The sequence below is a fragment of the Globicephala melas genome, chromosome 4, assembly GCF_963455315.2.
Source record: "Globicephala melas chromosome 4, mGloMel1.2, whole genome shotgun sequence".
Lineage (NCBI taxonomy): Eukaryota > Metazoa > Chordata > Mammalia > Artiodactyla > Delphinidae > Globicephala > Globicephala melas.
In genome coordinates, this window is record NC_083317.1 from 138,016,405 (window position 1) to 138,034,138 (window position 17,734).

The window sequence follows — 17,734 nt, forward strand, 5'->3', positions numbered from 1 at the left end:
CAGACACTGTCATGGCCTCCTGCTTGGGCCAATTCTGCCCTCCAAGACAAGGGGATTGTGAGCCTGCAGTCATATCCAAGGCGTGCCTCAGACTGAAATCCGAGAGTGTTTGAGTCCTGGCAGCTGCTACACCTTTGTCTGGGTTGAGCTTGAAGCCTGTGCTTTCTGGAGGCATTTCTTTGTATCTGCATTTACAGTTAGCACGTTGAAAGAGAGGGATGGACTCTATGCGGGAATCAGAGAGCCTCCTGAATGCCACTCGCTGCATTTTTTTCCCCAAGGAATCTGAGGAATACACGAAGCACAGGTGGCAACGTGACGGAGGGGAGGGCGAGTGTAAGGGGGGTGATAATTGATGGGGGCCCGGAGTCCAGACCGCAGCTGTCCCCAGGTGCACCCGACTGCATCTGTTCTTCTGCGAGGTACTACGACGCCGTGGCAGGTTTCAGATGATTTAAGCAGGGGAAAACGAATCAGGGAAGCTCTTGGAGGAGGAAGGTTAGGAGGTGTGATTGTCACATCTGAGGAAGGAAGCTTCAGGGAAGGGAATAAATTGGATTGGGGGCTGGCACCCAGTATCAGAGACACCTCGCTGGGTGACACCTGTGAACTCTGTGGTTCTGAGAAAGGTATGCAGGTGGAGGTGGAGGGCTTGCTGGCTCCACACCGTCCCACTCTTTTAAGTGTTCAATTTTTATCATGCAGTGGGTTGGTGTGAAACTGTGGAGGGGAACTCTAAAACAGATGAAGTTGTATTCCTTCTGTCTTCATTGTTTCTTTCCTTCTTTTTTCATCTTTATTGGGACTACAGGAAGGAAATGGAACTGTTTGCAGCTACCAGGAATGTTCTTCCAAGCCAGTGTTCCCCCACGTTTCCCTGATGCAATGATATTAGTAAAGGAAATAAATTCATTTACTGGATGTGATACTTAATGCAGACCTGAGTCTGGAGTCCCACTGTCTGTCCTGAGTCAATGAAGAGGAAGACCAAATTGACAACATTGGAATGATGGGAAACCCAGGCCATTTGTCATCTGCAATTCAGATCGTATATTTTGAGATTTCTCCTGACATAGTCTATACTGAAAAAGTCTTGAAAGGTCTTAACAAGATAACGGTAAAAATCTCACAGTGAGAGAAACTGATTCTTTCCTTTTTTAAAAAATATAACTTTTCAAAGAGAGTGATAAGCATTCACCTGTTTTGATTTATGGGAATATAAAGACACTGTAAAAGAAGTTACATCAGGGTATAATTGGAAGTTTTCTTACTGCCTTGGGATTCTTCCTACATTTAGTGACTCTGGCAGATATATATATATATTTTTTCCATGGCGTAAGTGGCTAGTGGGGCAACCATGTTGAAAGAGAGGTATGGCAGACACATGTAAAGGGTATTCTCTGCACCTTAAAAGTGTATGATAAAGGATGGTGTGTCCTGAGTACTAAACAAATTACTAAAAATGACAAATTCCTCATGAGGAATTTGGATAGCTGTTTATTATAATAGTTAGGCTTGAGTACTATTATTTTTCTGCATTATTAAAAATATATCAATTGGCACATTTAGTATATCCAATCTATACTTTTTTAACTCAATGGAGAAAACTACAAGCCTTCTCTTTCAAGAGGAATGAGAATAAAGCAAGTAAAATCAGTCTGTGGAATACTTTGATATAAACAGATTTACTTTAGGTGAAGAAACACATTTCTGTTTTCAGTGATATAAACCCAGGCAGTCTTGAACATTTGGTACTGCTGCTTAAAAGATGACCAACTCTTTGGTAAACTCACTAAGTCCATCACTTAGTGTGCTTCTGGCTGTAAGTAACAGAATATGCCATTAAAAATGAATTAAACCGTGAGAAGAATTTATATGTTCAGAAACGGGTGCAATTCCAGGATATATTAATCAGTGGCCAAAAGATGATCCTAATGACCCAGGTTCTTTCTATCTGTCCATTCTCCATCCTCAGTTTATTGGCATTTCCCCTCAGTTTGTTTCCTCATAGAAACAAGATGGTTTCTGTGGTCCTAGATGCCATGTTCTCACATAACCATGTAGAGAGATAGAAAAGAGGACATTTCTCCTTAAGTGTCTTTTTGTCAAGAAGGAAAACATTTTCCAGAAGCTCCTTAGCAAACTCCCCTTTAAGTTACATTGGCCAGGGTTGTATCACATGCCAAGGAATGGAATTACTAAGAACAGCTTAGACTAATGGAGACATTGTGCATCTTAAATTTCAACACAAAAATTTTCATCCTTGAACATTCCAGTATGCAAAATCCACATCTGATCCTAAGAGAATAACTTTAAAAGATAATTATTGTTTAACCATTAAAAGATGTCTTAAAACAGTAGAAAAAGTTGTCTAGTAGCATGCACATGTAGTACTACTGCTGCATTAAACTGTAAGCTCCATAAGAACAGGAACTTCCTCTTTTGTGATGTATCCCCAGCGTGTGGAACAATGTCTGACAAGTGTTAAAAGCTCAAGCAACATCTGTTGAAGGAATGAATCCTTGCTCCATATCCATTCCAGAGCCCCACTGGGTTTCTCACGCGTGTCCTGATTCTCTCATCCATGAACTTCACTCCAACTCTGATCCACCATGGAGTCCCACCACAGTCCACAACCAATATCTGAGCCTTGTCGTTCCTCAACCCATTTCTCTACCCAGCTCCAGTGTAACCCCAATCCCGTCTCCGAGGCTTCTCTATTTATTTCCAAGAGTGGTTGACCGTATCTCTGGTGTCCATGAACATTTCTCCCTTTACCGAGTCTAAGCTCGTACTGCTCCCTGCATGACAGGCCAACAATTGAGAGACGAGCTGTTGGGGCAAAGCATAACGACTTTATTCAGGAAGCCAGCTGACCGAGGAGATAGTGGGGTCCTGCCCCCAAAGAACCATCTTGCCTGAGTTAGAATTTAGCCTCCTTTTATACTAAAAGGAGAGGGAGTAAAGCCAAGCACTTCTTGGTTCCCATCAGCCTCTGGGAGGGCACGTGTTAATTTCTTCCTCCCTTCAGTCATTCACAGGTGGACCTGGTCAGGATGTTTCCTGTGAGCTTAACAAAGGTATTTTAGCTTAATGCTCATTACCCAGGAGGAAGCAGGGTTCCCAGAGATGGGCCATGATGTATAATTTAAGCTTATAGGCAACATCACTTTAGTGATTAACTTGTAATAGAATACAAAATGTTCTTCCCTATTACACTCCCACATGTTAAACGCTGCCCCCTCGGTGGTACGTGACCTGTGAAGTCACGTGCGAGGGGTGCCTTGCTTTGGCCACAGAGGCTGGTACTTGGTCCCCTCCCCCTGAATTACCGATGCTTGCCCTGAGGGGGCTGCCCCCCAGCTCTCATATCTGCAAGCCCACACCCAGCCTGTCAAAGTGATGGATTCCCAGTGGTCCTCACAGCCTCAGGACCACACTGTGCTCTTGCCAGAAAAACCAAGAAGCCTCCCTTTCTCACTGTGGCACCGTTTCTCATATAACCGCCAAACAGGGAATGAGTCCTTGGGGCCAGGGTGGGGAGCGGACTGCACAATATCGACTCTGTTTCCACAACTTCTCATTTCTGCTACCCTTTGTATCAGAATTCACTACCATGCCACACTCTCCTTCCCTCATTTCCTAAGACACAACTGCATGAATTTCATATGGGCTCAGCTGGAATACCAGCAGCACATTTGTAAGTCTTCCTTTTCTCCATCCCTAAAAAGAATATAAGGTGCTTACTACAAAAGCATAGAGGCCTATACCAGGTAGGCAGCAGCAGAACCACCTGTAGAAAGAACTTGATTCCTTATGATTTGGACATCCCTTTCATTCCACAGTTCTGCGATTCATTTGTGAGGGACGCGCAAGTGACATCAAGGATGCCGTGGGTGCCCTACGTACATCCTCTCAGTATTTACCTCTACAAGCTCCCAAAGCTGCTTAGGCAAGCACTTTCAACTCTCTCCAAAGGGCTCTTCTGGTCCCTGGAGGATGGGTGGCCCAGTCACAGGGCAAATTGCAGTTAATATCCCTAGAGTCAACCCTCAGCAGACACATGCGGTGTTGGCAGATATACGTCTGACCTCAGGCCCCTCCGTTGGGATAATACTGAGGTGTGTTCTACACTATCTCTCAGTGCTCTCCAGGAGCATGGAGTCTCTGTTGTCCACAGCGATTATCTCCTTGATAAGGCACACTTTATTGTCTTTTACCTCCTTTTTGTCTCACTTCCCCATTCCCTTACCAGAGTTTCCTGGGATCGTGTTCCAAATGTTCTTCTTGCACTCAAATCCTCATGTCAGGGTCTGCTTCTGAGGGAACCAAATCAACACAGACACTAAAGAATATTAAGTCTATCAGGATTAATTTAAAAAATGCTCACTTTCCAATGTGCTTGGATTGGTAATGGTGTTGTATCCCTATTACAGACCGAATTCAAGGGAATTCAGGGGGGTATAATTCTCTATGTTAGTTTCAGTAAAGGACATGAGATATTTTGGAGACAAAAAAAACTAAGACAATGTGAACGTGAATATTTCCAAGAATACCTTGAGTTTTTAGTGACATTTTCTCCCTTGTTTATAAGACATATTCCTACAGTATAAATGTACAGGAGGTTTTCTTTTAAAATTTTGACTCTCTTATGTAGTGCTTCTGTTGTTGACAGTAACTCCAACTGCCTCTTGTTTGGTACTGAAGTTCATACAACAGACTATGAGCCAAAGTTAGTGATTAACTGTTTTGAAAGAATCTCCCAAAATACACTTGTTTGTAATATGTCTTGCTTTTGTGTCTCAGGTGCAAAATAATTGGCATTTTATGCCCAATTTGCCTTTTGCAAGTGATATGTTATGTGCAGTGGGACTTAAGTGTCTTTGTAAGACTCATATTGGGAGCAGTGGTTCCAAGCATGGCCATAATCCCAGTCCTCCTGGATTTTCCCATTTCCCATCTCTACTTTCATCCTATGAAAATGCCCAATTTTCCTTCTGGAGTAGACTGATGCCACTTTAAACATAATTCACAATTATGTGTTATCTTCTCCCAGAGTAACATTCTCTGACAGTAACTTCAACTTCAACTGTATTTTCTCTTTTACAGATATACAATGACATTCTTAAATAATTCCAAGTGGTTTGAATACGTTGACTTAACTGGTGCTTTCTCTTGATAGTACAAGTTGGAGACCAAAACAGCTTATTTTGATACACTCAATTTGCTGTGCCTTTATTAAACTATATGTGTGTGTGTGTGTGTGTGTGTGTATATATATATATATATATTATTTTAAATTAGATAATATATACAACAGATGCACCAGTTGTATACTCCATCCCTGAGTGTTATCCTACTCCTGGCCTTGGGAATGCACTTCTGACTATGAGCTGAAGGGCTCACTGAGATCACCCTGTCTCAAATGCCCAAATCTTTGATGTGTGAAAAGTTCAGTGCCTGCCTTTGGGAGCTTCAATTGTTGTGCTTGTGTCAGGTGTGGAATTCTTACTTTCCCTGAATCTGTTCAATTTAGGGGCTTCTCTGGCCCTCCTTCTTGACCACTGCCGTTAGGCAATTAATGGAAACAGCCTCTACCGAGACTCCCCATACCCCACCACAATCACAATTCCCTAGAACACTCCCTTTGTTGTGTATTGGCTGACTTTATTGAAGATTCAGGGCAATAGAGGGCATTTACATCACAGAAACCAATCACCTTACACTAGCACTTTAGAAATCCTTATACATAAATGTCATTTAGATAATCCTCTCCCCCAGGTATATCACTCTTCTCGGCTCCCTACAAGGTGCTCTGTAATCACTGTGTTGATCCGCTTTCCTGCCTCTCTTTCCCATTCTCATCAATTTCAGCAAATCAAGTTCAAATTTTACTTCATTTGATTCCATCGAGAAATTCAGCAGAGCTTTTGTTCTCCTCTTCTTTTCTGAGGGTCTATCTTTTCATAACTAAATGACTTGCCAAGGGATTTTCCTGAACAGAGACAGTTCCCTCCCTAAGAGGAAGTTTGATACCAGCTCTAAAGATAATTGATTTTCCTTTTACCCTGCTATATTGTACTATTTCAAGAGCTTTGTATCTGGCCTTTTCACATCCTGCCCCCCTCCAAACCAGTCTCTGTGTGTTTCTGAAAGGTACACTTGCTCTTGTCTCAGATCCTATATTGAAAACCTTCCCAATGTCTCCATCTCTCTGGTGTTCATTCAAAGCTTCCTTTGTGGGAGTGTCTGGGAAGGGGAGCAGCAGTCACAACAGAAACTTGCCCCAGAACCGTCTCCCTAAAGAACAAAAGCCTTACTCTGAGGCACGGCAGCCAAAAGTGGTACCTTAATGTACTGCTGGACTCTCATGGCAACCGAGGGAAGAGAAGAGAAAAACCCCTCTACCTCTGGGGGAGGGGCATGTGTGCACCCTGGGCCCAGCAGCCAGCTGGGGGAGGGTCACGGGACTTTGTAAATCTTCTCTTCTCCCCATCTCCCACCAGACCGAGGGACACTGGGCCTGCCTGGAATTGAGGATTAATCAGAGCATCAGAAAATGCCCTCTATCCTCTACCCTTCAACACCAGGCTAAACCTGGGGGAGCTTCAAGGGTCATATTTTCTTTGAGGTCATCACAAAGGGCAGACCCAGATCCAAGAGGGAAGTGGACACTGAGAAAATAACCTCTGGCAGCCAGCCCCAGCCTGAAGAGAAGATATGAAGCCTGAGGTGGGATGAGAGTAACCACAGCAACAGCAAAACTCCTGAATAGGTCTCACAAACATCTGACACTAAAGGCCTCACAGAAGGAAAGCTGTGCTCATCTCCAAGTGTTGCAGGAAGGGGAACCCAAGGGGCTCTTGTCTAACACTTGGAAATGAATTGTCTGAGGAGACACATGTGCTGACAAAGCAAGAGACTTTATTGGGAAGGTGCGCCCAGGCGGAGAGCAGGAGGGTAAGGGAACCCAGAACTGCTCTGCCACGTGGCCCACAGTCTCGGGTTTTATGGTGATGGGGTTAGTTTCCCGGTTGTCTCTGGCCAATCATTCTGACTCAGGGTCCTTCCTGGTGGCACGCACATCGCTCAGTCAAGATGGATTCCAGCAAAAAGGATTCTGGGAGGTTGGAAGGACATAGGAACTGGCGTCTCCTCCCTCCTTTTGGCCTTTCCCAAATTCTTCTGGTTGATGGTAGCTTGTTAGTTCCACATTCCTTACCAGGACCTCAAGCAATTGTAAGAAAACTCAAGCAAGTGGTTACTATGGTCCCCGGCCAGGGAGGGTAGTTTTGGTCAGTGGATCCCCTAACACAGGCTCAAAGAATATTTACCTCAGTATTTACTATATTACACTAGATGAACAACTTTCAACAGAATTATGAGACACATACAAAGGCAAGTGAAGTCACTCCAAAGAGAGAAGTCAGTCATCAGAACCAGACTCAGATATAACATAGACACTGTGCTATTGGCAAAAAGACACACAGCAGACCAGGAAACTAAATAGGAAGCTCAGAGATAGACTCACATAAATATAGTCAACACATTTTTGCACAAATATGCAAAGGCAGTTTAATGGAGAGAAGATGGTCTTTTCAACAAATGGTGAGGAAATAACTTGACGTCTGCACGCAAAAATAAAATAAAGTAAAAGGAAGCTTGACATAGCTCCAACATTATATGAAAATAACTCAAAAATGGATCATTGACTTAAACGTAAGCTATAAAACTATGAAACTGCTAGAAGAAAATGGGTGTTACCTTGGGTTTGGCAGAGAGTTTTTTAGTGATGAAAGCAAAAGCACAATCTGAAAAAGAAAAGCATTTGATAAATTGAACTTTATCAAAATTATAAATTCTACTCTGTGAAAGATGCTGATAATAAACTGAGCAGGACACTATGGGGTCCTCGCGGGTACAAAGAGTCCCTGGTTTCTTATTTGCAGGATAAAGGCTTCAGCATCCTAGACCTTCCTGAACACCAAAGAGCAGATTCAAACTCTTACTAATCAGAGAAGTGAGGGAATGCAGAAACAGAGGAGGAGCAGCCAAGAGACAATAGTGCAGCCTTGGGGCAGGTCCTGGTTCCTCCTCAAGGGATACACATAACACTATCTCTGAGTTCTGCAGAACCAAGGTCCCCATCCAGGTGGAGGATGGTAACTTCAGGCTGAGCACAAGATTCCTGGAACACAGCCCTGTTACCTTACCACCCTCCAATCAGAAGAAAGTCACATACCTTGCAGCCCTCACCCCAAATTTTGCCTATAAAAACTTCTCCCTGAAAACTATGGGGGTGTTTGGGGCTTTTGAGCACAAGCCACCCATTCTCCTTGCTCGGCTCTGCAATACACCTTTCTCGGCTCCAAACTCCAATGTTTCAGTTTGTTTGACCTCAGTGTGTGTCAGGCACGTGAACTTACTGCATTTGGTAACAGAGAATGGAAAGAAAGGCCAGAGAATGGGGTAAAACATTTGCAAAATACATATCTTACAAGACACTTACAACCAGAATATATAAAGAAATCTTAAAACTCAAAAATATAAAAACAAACAACCCACTTATAAAATGGGCCAAATCTGAAATAGCACTTTACCAAAGGGCATACATAGAGGGCAAATAAGCCTATGATAATACGTTAAACATTGAAGTTCGTTTTTAAGGAAATGCACATTAAGATCACAATGGGATACCATTACATTAGAATAGATAAAACAAAACAAAACCAGCAATTTCAAATGCTGATAAGGATGCAGGGCAACGGGCCCTCTAGTTCTAGTGGAGTGCAGGATGGTACAGCCACATTGGGAAGCACGGCAGTTTCTTATAAAGTTAAACATGCACCTGCCAAATGATTTACCAATCCTACTTTTAGGTGTCTAGTCAAGTGAACTGAAAACCTATAATCACACAAAAACATGTATGTGAACACTTATAAAGACTTGATACATAGTTGCTAAGAACTGGAGACAACCCAGATGTCCTTCAACAGGAGATGGGTAAACAAGCTGTGTGTATCCATAAGATGGAATACTACTTAGCAGTAAAAAGGAACCAACTATTGATTCATGAATGAACAGCATGAATGAATTTTAAATGCATTTTCTTAAATGAAAGAAGCCAGATAATAATAGTCTATATGTTGTGTGATTCTACCTATATGACATTCTGGAAAAGGAAAAATTATGGAAATGGAAAGCAGACTGGTGGTGGGGGAGTGGGGGAGGGGTTGACTCAAAAGAGCAGTGGGAGGGAGTTTGCGGGGGGGGGGTGATTTTCTGAAAGGTATCACGATGGTAGATGTATAATTCTAGGCATTTGTCAAAATTCATAGAAATGGACATCACGAAGAACAAGTTTTACTTATGCGAATTGAATAAAATAACCAGGAGGTCAGTGGAAGTCAAGAAGGAATACAGACTGTGATAAATAAATACATGATATAATTACGAAAAGTGACGAGGAAAGAAAGGAGTTGACCTATGTAACTTTGGAAAACAATAGTTTAACTAGATGGGGTAAGCCTGAAGACCCAAACTGTACATGAACTCTTTACTCTAGTTGATAAATTTGTTTCTCACAGGAGTATGGATTAGCAATTCTGAAACTAGGATTGAACAAATAAATACCTATATTGTAGAAAACAAATGCCAGATTTCTCATTGCCAGAAAGAAGTTTACAAATAATCAGTGGGAAGGTTAGAATGAACCCTGTGGTTCTAGGTGAGATTCAGGGACATCAGTATGAACTCATGTTTATTTTAATATATATACAGTTAGATATATATAGCTAGATATGAAAATAAATTTGGACGCATATATGTGTGTATGTGTGTTCATTGGTTAGTATACATACATATATTCCCTGAGAAGGCCTCTTAGCAGTGACACCCTATTTAACACCCAGAACTTGGTTTCTAAAAAGCATTCTCCAATAGAAGGAATCAGGTCTCCTTGAAGAAAAGGTTGAGGGCAGGGAAAAGTATAAGATGAGACCAGAGCATCTTGTTGTTTCAAAAAGTAAGAAAATGAGAAAAGGAACATCAACTTAAAAAATTTCCCAATGACCAAAGCTATAACAATTTGAGCAAAAAAATAATATAGTATTGGATTATAGCCCAAAAGATAAAATACACACTGATGAATCCATGCTTGTGTAAATAAATAAGATAGGTCACTTCTTCCTTTCAGAGAAATTCCAATGAATAAATATAGACAGAATGAGGGGCATAGAAAATTATCACTAGAACATTATAGCAAAAGTTGCTGCAGGCAAGCTATAATGATGAATGCTAAAAATTAGTGGGTAAAAGTTTAAGAAGAAACTTTAGCATCACCACAAATGATTTCTCCTCAAAATATGTATAAATTACTGTGCTGGTTTTATTTATATGTTCATGAATTCTTTGATACATTGCCCTCCACAAGGCAGAGATTATGTCTTCTCCGCTTGGGTGAGGGCTGGCCCTACCTACTGCATCACCAGTAACAAAGCATATTGATATCAGGTGCCTTCTGATCTGATGAGCTGAGGAAGCACCCCACCTCTGTGGTATTCTTCCCCAAATTTCATCATCCCTGTCAATCATGAGCAAACACCAGACAAACCTAAATCTAGGGACAATCTACAAATTATCTGACCTTTATTTTTCAAAAGGTCAAGGTCATGAAAGACAATGATAAACTGAGGGAATGTCAGTTAGATTAGAGGAGACGAAGGAGACAGAGAATCTAGTACAATGTGGATCCTGGATTGGACCTTGGAATGGAAAAAGGACATTAGTGGAAAACTGGTGAAATCAGAATAAAGTTTGTAATGTAGTTAATGGTATTGTACCAGTGTTAATTTCTTTAGATCACTGTATCATGATTATGTAAATGCTAATGTTAGGGGAAGCTGGGTGAAAGATATACAGGGCAACTCTATACTATCTTTGCAAATCTTCTGCAAATATAAAATTGTTTCCAAATAATGTGTTTTTTTTAAGGAATATAACATTTTTTGAAGTTTTGTACCTTTGGTATCATCTAATTGTCAGCTCTTTGCTTCTTGGTCCTCAGAAGAGTCTTCAAAATGCCTACAACAGGACATTTTCCTTTTCTCTGGGAACATTGATCCTGCCTTTTGAATGATCTTAGCAGTAACAGTAATAGTAACAATAGTAGTTTACATTTATTGAGTGCTTGCTACATACCAGGCACTCTGCCAAATACTTTACATAGACATCCACTCATTTCATACTCACCCCAGTCCTAAAAGAACGTTCTATCCAATGTGATAGAAGTGGAAACTGAGGCAAAGAGAAGTTATGCCCAAGGCTATATGATCAGTAGATGTGGAGCAAACTGGATTCAAATCACTCAAGATGCCAGACTCCACAACCAATGCTAAGTATGATAATCATTTGAGTAATTAATATGTGCTTAGCATCAAGTAATCTGTTGAGTGCTGTTTTGTTGAACTGCCCATAAGGTAGTCATTTTTATTGTTTTGTTTTAAAGATGAGGATGCTGAACCCTGGAAACTAAGCACCTTGCTAGGCTCCAGATCCAGGGAGCCTGAGACGTCCCTCTTCATTCCAAGTCTGCTTCACTATCTTTCCAAAGATGTGTTTTTTCTTCCCTTGACTGCCTAACTCAGGGGCTATACCATACACATTTTTAAAAATGATAAAGCTGTGTTCTGATGTTCACCCTGATTTCAAATTGCTTTAAAATCAAAGTGATTTAAAATTGTTCCTTGTAAGTGGCGTGAGGCCCAGTATGCAGTGGTGGGAACACCACTGGGTCCTCGGATATCACAGTAAGTGTCTCACATCATGACACCATCTGAAAACTTCCTACCTACCAGCCTGTGTTGCAGGCAGTTTTTATCAAAAGAGACAGTTAACACTCTTTATGTCACAGAGCCTTCCATTCAAAAACCAAATAACAAAGTCTTCCAGCAGAGGAATTTTCTCCCTACTTCCACACCTGAAGTGAGCCCTAAGGTAAAACACCATCAAACGCTCTCTCAGAAAAAATAAATTAACAAAGATGCCACAAGCAAGACAGAATAGCAGGAGGACACATTAAAATGACTTTTTAGTATTACACAGAAGAGGAATTCCTGAGGCAGTAGGGTGATATCAGATTGCCTCTGTTCCGTATTACCTTTCAAGCTTATGGCCTTCCAAAGTTGAATCTTGAACTGAACATCAGGGGGCCATTTTGTACAGGAAACGGATGTTATACTCACACTAAGGCTGTCCTTGATGTAGCTAAACACACCTGGAGTCCCTCATCTTCATCTCCATAGAGGTGACTTCCCAGTGCCAAGTGTAGGAAAACAATGGTACCATGTAACTCGGCAACCAGGCACCAGGACACTGAAGGATGATGAAACCAGACCGGAAGGCAAAGCATCATAGGTATGGGAAACAGAATGTACCGGAAAGTAAAACAATTAGCTATTGTTCACAGCTAGAGCTAGATGAGAGCCTTTTCATTCCAATTTCTTATTTAATACCTTTCACTTATGAGCAGATCGAAGGGGATTGTTTAGATGGGGGCAAACACATATAGCAGCAATCTCTGTTTAGTCATTTAACAAATATTTACTAAACATTCACCATGTACTAGGCATTTTGCCAAATGTAGGAGCAGAAAAGGATTATAAGACACAGTCTCTGAATTTGAGGAACTCATAGTCTAGTGGGGAAGATGGACTTGTAACCAAGTAATTGCAACCTAGTATGATGTGTCCTGATAGGACACCTTTAGGTGGGCATCAGCTTATCAGAAGAACCCAAAGATGGTGGGATTTCCTCTGTTTTAGGAGGGCCCAAGATTTTTTATAAAGTTTTTTTCCCCCCCATGGGAATAAAATAGTAGTGTTCAGCAAAACTTGGTAGGATAGACTTATGTACACCTGTAAGGTTGATGCCATCATTGTCAGACATAAACTTAATTTGAAGTTTAATTAATCAGTTCTCATGCACCATTAGCTTCCTAGACAGGAAAAGCCCTCCTGACCTACTCCTACCCCATTTTTCTGGGTTTACCCCCAAATGGCTCCATAATGTTTCCACTTACACCAAAATGCCCGTATTCCTCAAATGTATTTCATTGTGCACCATCTCTGTGCTTTTGTATGTACTAGTTCTTCTACCTGGATTGTCTTCATAAATGTGTAACAAAATCCAATCCATTCTCTTAAGGGTCCATCCAATATTGCCTCTTCTATCTGGAAGTAAACTCTTCCTCTTTGAACATCTAGAGTGCAATCTTATTTCTATTTTACTAATCACACATTTCCTTATGTTGCAGTTATTTCTGCCTCTAACTTATACATGATTTCAGACGAGGTTCCATGTGACTTTTTTTGGAGCTAGCACAGTAGCTGAGACATTGAATGGATTCAGCACAATTGGCAAATAAATGTACTTGTGGAAAGAGATGATAATTTGCTAGAAAACTTGGACTTGACCAACGATGAGCAAGTCAAAAATGCTCTACAAAGAGGCAAGATACATTCCAGAATTACCCAGCAAAGAAAGGAGAGTGAAGATGTTAGTGGCTTTCTCAAATGCTTGAAGGGACCCAGTCATGGCCGGCTTCCTAGGTGTGCAACCCGTGCGTCAGATAGTGCTCCATGCATGTTTCAATGCGTTCCGATCACCATCTTGAAATTTTTAATAATTTTCTAACAGGAGGCCCTGCATCTTCATTTTTCTCTGGGTTCTGCAGATTATGTAGCTGGTCTTGGATCCAGTTTAAGAAGCAGTTTCAAGATTCAGAAGAGTTACTAGGAACCAGTACATACCAGCCCTTGTTCATAACCTGGAGATTAACAATTGGAAAAGCCAACGTGGTCTGCATTATGTTTCTGCAGAGGTCACAAGGATGCTATTTCCTTTCTGTCCTGGGTCTTCCCACCACCCCCCCCCCCGCCCCCACCCCAGGAACAGCTATGTCTCTTGTCAGCTGGGGGTAGATGGATGTAAGATGGTATATTAGTTTGTTAGGGCTGCTATAACAAAGTACAGGCATACCTCATTTCATTGTGCTTCACTTTACGGCTCTTTGCAGATATTTCATTTCTTTTAATTGAAAGTTTGTGGCAACCCTGCATTGAGTAAGTCTATTGGTGTCATTTTTCCAACGGCATTTTATCACTTTGTGTCTCTGTGTCACTGTCTCATAATATTTCAAACTTTTTCGTTATTATTATATTTGTGATGATGATCTGTGACCAGTGAATCTTTGATGTTACTATTGCAAAAAGATTACGACTCACTGAAGGGTCAGATGAGGGTTAGCATTTTTATCAATAAAATGTTTTTTAATTAAGGTATATAAATGTTTTTAGATATAATGCTATTGAAGACTTAATAGACTACAGTATAGTGTAAATATAACTTTTATATGTGCTGGGAAACCAAAAAAAAATATTGTGTGACACTCTCTATTGCAGTGGTCTGGAACTGAATTGCAATATCTCTGAGGTATGCCTGTACCACACACTGGATGGCTTACACAGAAATTTATTGTTTCATAGTTCTGGAGGCTGAAAGTCCAAGTTTAAGACAGGGTTGGTTCCTTCTGAGGGTTGTGAGAGAGAATTTGTTCCATATCTTTCTCCTACGTTCTAATAGCCTTGGACATTCCTTGGCCTGTAGATGGTGTTCTCCATGTTTCTTCACATCTGTATGTGTGTCTGTCTGTGTCCAACTTTCCCCTTTTTATAAGGACACCAGTCATATTGGATTAGGGCCCACTAGACCTCACTTTAACTTAATTACCTCTGTAAATACCCAATTTCCAAATTAGGTCATTCTGAAACACTAGGGGTTGGACTTATATCTTTTTTTATAGGGGGTTGGGGACAATTCAACCCATAATAGATGGATCTCTGTCAGACAGAATTGTTATTATTTGTATATTAAATTATCTTTTGAGTAAGATTGGATAGGATTGAATTAAATCTCTCATTTTTTGGTGGTATTCTAAAGGAACTATGACTTCTGTACTCCTTTCCCTTAGAATTTTACTATTTAGAGGAAGCTAAAATCATTCTTCTCTCAGCATGTACAAGGTGTCATTAGGATAGTAAGAGGTGACTTAGACCTCAACTTGACCCCTGGCTCTTATGGTTTAGCCACATAACAGGTACAGGCTTCTAGACCTGCAGGGACCCTAAAGGTAACACAATAACTTTGTTTTACTAACGAAGAAATCCAAGTCCAAGAGGTTAAAATAATTTGCTTCAGAGCACTCAGCTAATTAAGGGTAGAAGTAGAATCAAAGCCATGTCATTTAACTCCGAATATGGGAGCTTTTTAGTCTATCACTGTGCTCATATATACTAATAAATATCCTAAAATCTTTAAGTCAAAGAGTTCTCAGATACACACCACTTGTATTCCCTCACTAATGCTTGCAACAAAGATTGTAAATGCTTAAATGCTCACAGGAGCCAGAGAGATCATAGAAATAAATCAACCAGGTTGGGTGTTGTTTCCAGGGAGTTGTGAAAAACTGAAGAACAGGGGCCCTTTCTACGAAAGTGGAAGGGGGGAGCAAACTGTTCTCAGCCCTGCTGCTTACTGCCCTGCGGAACCATGTGCTAACTTTTCCAGATCTTCTGCTATTTAAAGGAGGTCTAATCTGGATTTTACGTAGAATTTTCTAACTTTTAAGTGTGGGGAAAAATATATAAAATGTTAAGAAGCATTGCGTGAGCCAAATAAAAGTTTTCAGAGGGCCTGGCCAGTTGTAAGCCTCTGTTTTATATCTTTTACTCCCTTCTTATTCATCTAATAATCCCTTTACTCCTTGGATATTGCTAGGTTTAAGAGCTCAAAGGCATCCTCAGAAACAAATGGAATCACCTTTGACAATACATATTGAAGGCTTTCTGTTGGATTTCCTTAAGCTTTCTTTTAAGACTTTTCATACCCTGAGTACCTATGCCATTGTAAACAGTAGCAAAGTTTGTATAATTAGTAGCCATTGGGAGTAAATGATTTGCCTTTTTTTTGGCTGCGAAGCCTTTGGGATCTTAGTTCCCCAGCTGGCTATTGAACCCAAGCCCTCTGCAGTGAAAGCACGGAGTCCTAACCACAGTACCGCCAGGGAATTCCCTGTCATGTTTGAATTTCCCAAAACATCAGAAAGGTTTTGTGAGAAGGACATACATTTCTCAGTTTGGGTGACGGTTCAAGAATTCAACTTCAGGAGGAGGGACAAATTTGCAATTTGGAATTAACAGACACACTATATAAAATAGATAAACAACAAAAATCTGTATAGCACAGGGAACTCTATTCAATACCTTATAATAAACTATAATGGAAAAGAATCTGAAAAATAATAGATATATAGGTGTATGTATAACTGAATCACTTTGCCGTACACCTAAAACATTGTATATCAACTACACTTCAATTAAAAAAAAAAAGAATTCAACTTCCTGGAGGTGAACTTCCAGTTCAAATGTTTTCGGGCAGAGAGCCTGTCTAATCCTTTCTGTGATAGTGTCTGTACAGATGGTTTATCATAAAATAGTGACAACACCAAGCTCAAACTTCATGTACGTATCTTCCTCTTAATCCTCCAGGGCAAAGAGAAATTTTTGTTTTCTAATCTCACATTTTAGTGCCGGAGACTGATTATTCCTTTAAAGAGCAAGTCACTCACTCACTCACCCCTGCACAAAAGCCTGCCAGTTTTATGTCATTCAATGACCCCTTGCTTCCCCTGGAGTTTCTACCTTGGTTTGTCTGTTAGTGCTCTTCAGGTGGCATGGCGGGTGTTTTTCAATATCGAAAGAACGGCTTTCCACCTTTGAAGCATTTCATCTAAGGTGGCGTTCTTCAGATGACTTAACATGGATTCTTTCCCTTTCTTTTTCCCTCTTAGGCACGCAGGCACTCTGGTGGCATTTTTCATTCTTCACACTGCAAAAGTTGTGTGGAAGACAATAAGCTTGTTTCTAATTTGGCATTTCCAAAAGCTTGGCAAAATAGAAATGTCTGTATTCAAAAGTTGAAAAAGAGCATGTAAATAGCACTAACTGAAATTTGTGATTAAACAATTCACAGAAAAGAACCTTATGAAGTCATTAAAAAGTTTAAAGAGGGAGGCACTTCCGGCTTGATCATTACGGGGTTTGAACTGTTATTATTTAACACTGACTGAGCACCAACCACGTGGGAGCCAGCCTGTGAACAGCGGAGTCGGAAAGAGTCCTTTCCCAGTGGTACTCTCATTGGCGTTTCTTCCCAGCAAGAAAACCTGAAAAAGTTTTAGGGAGCGCTCTATAGAGATATAGAAATAAGGAAAGAGGCTGTAGATAACATGATTATTGGGGACCAAGGTAAAGAGAACATTGGCTTTGGAGCAAAACAAACATACAAACAGACAAAACTGAGTTTGAATTTGTCTTCCCTCTATTTATCTCTGGGACCTTGGGCAAATCGTTTCATTTCTCTCAGCCTCAGTTTCTTCATCTATAAAATGGGAGTACTATTATATCTCTTAAAGTTTTCATGAGACTGGATGATGATTCAGGTAAAGTCAAAGAACATCCTAAATACTCAGGAAAAGGTCGCCATCTTATTATGATTATTGCTGCTAAATGTCTTCATTCACAACCATCTCATTGTTTCATAACATTGATTAATTTGTAGGATATTTAAATGTCACAAAGAATTTGAGAAAGAGGAATTTAAAAGGATCAGGGAAAAG

General features: G+C 40.6%; 1 pseudogene; it reads left to right on the plus strand.

Annotated features, from left to right (window-relative positions):
- The first annotated feature begins 355 nt into the window (after nt 1-355).
- LOC115863511 (actin, cytoplasmic 2-like) overlaps nt 356-17,734 on the plus strand; it is a 72,347-nt pseudogene continuing 54,968 nt past the window's right edge.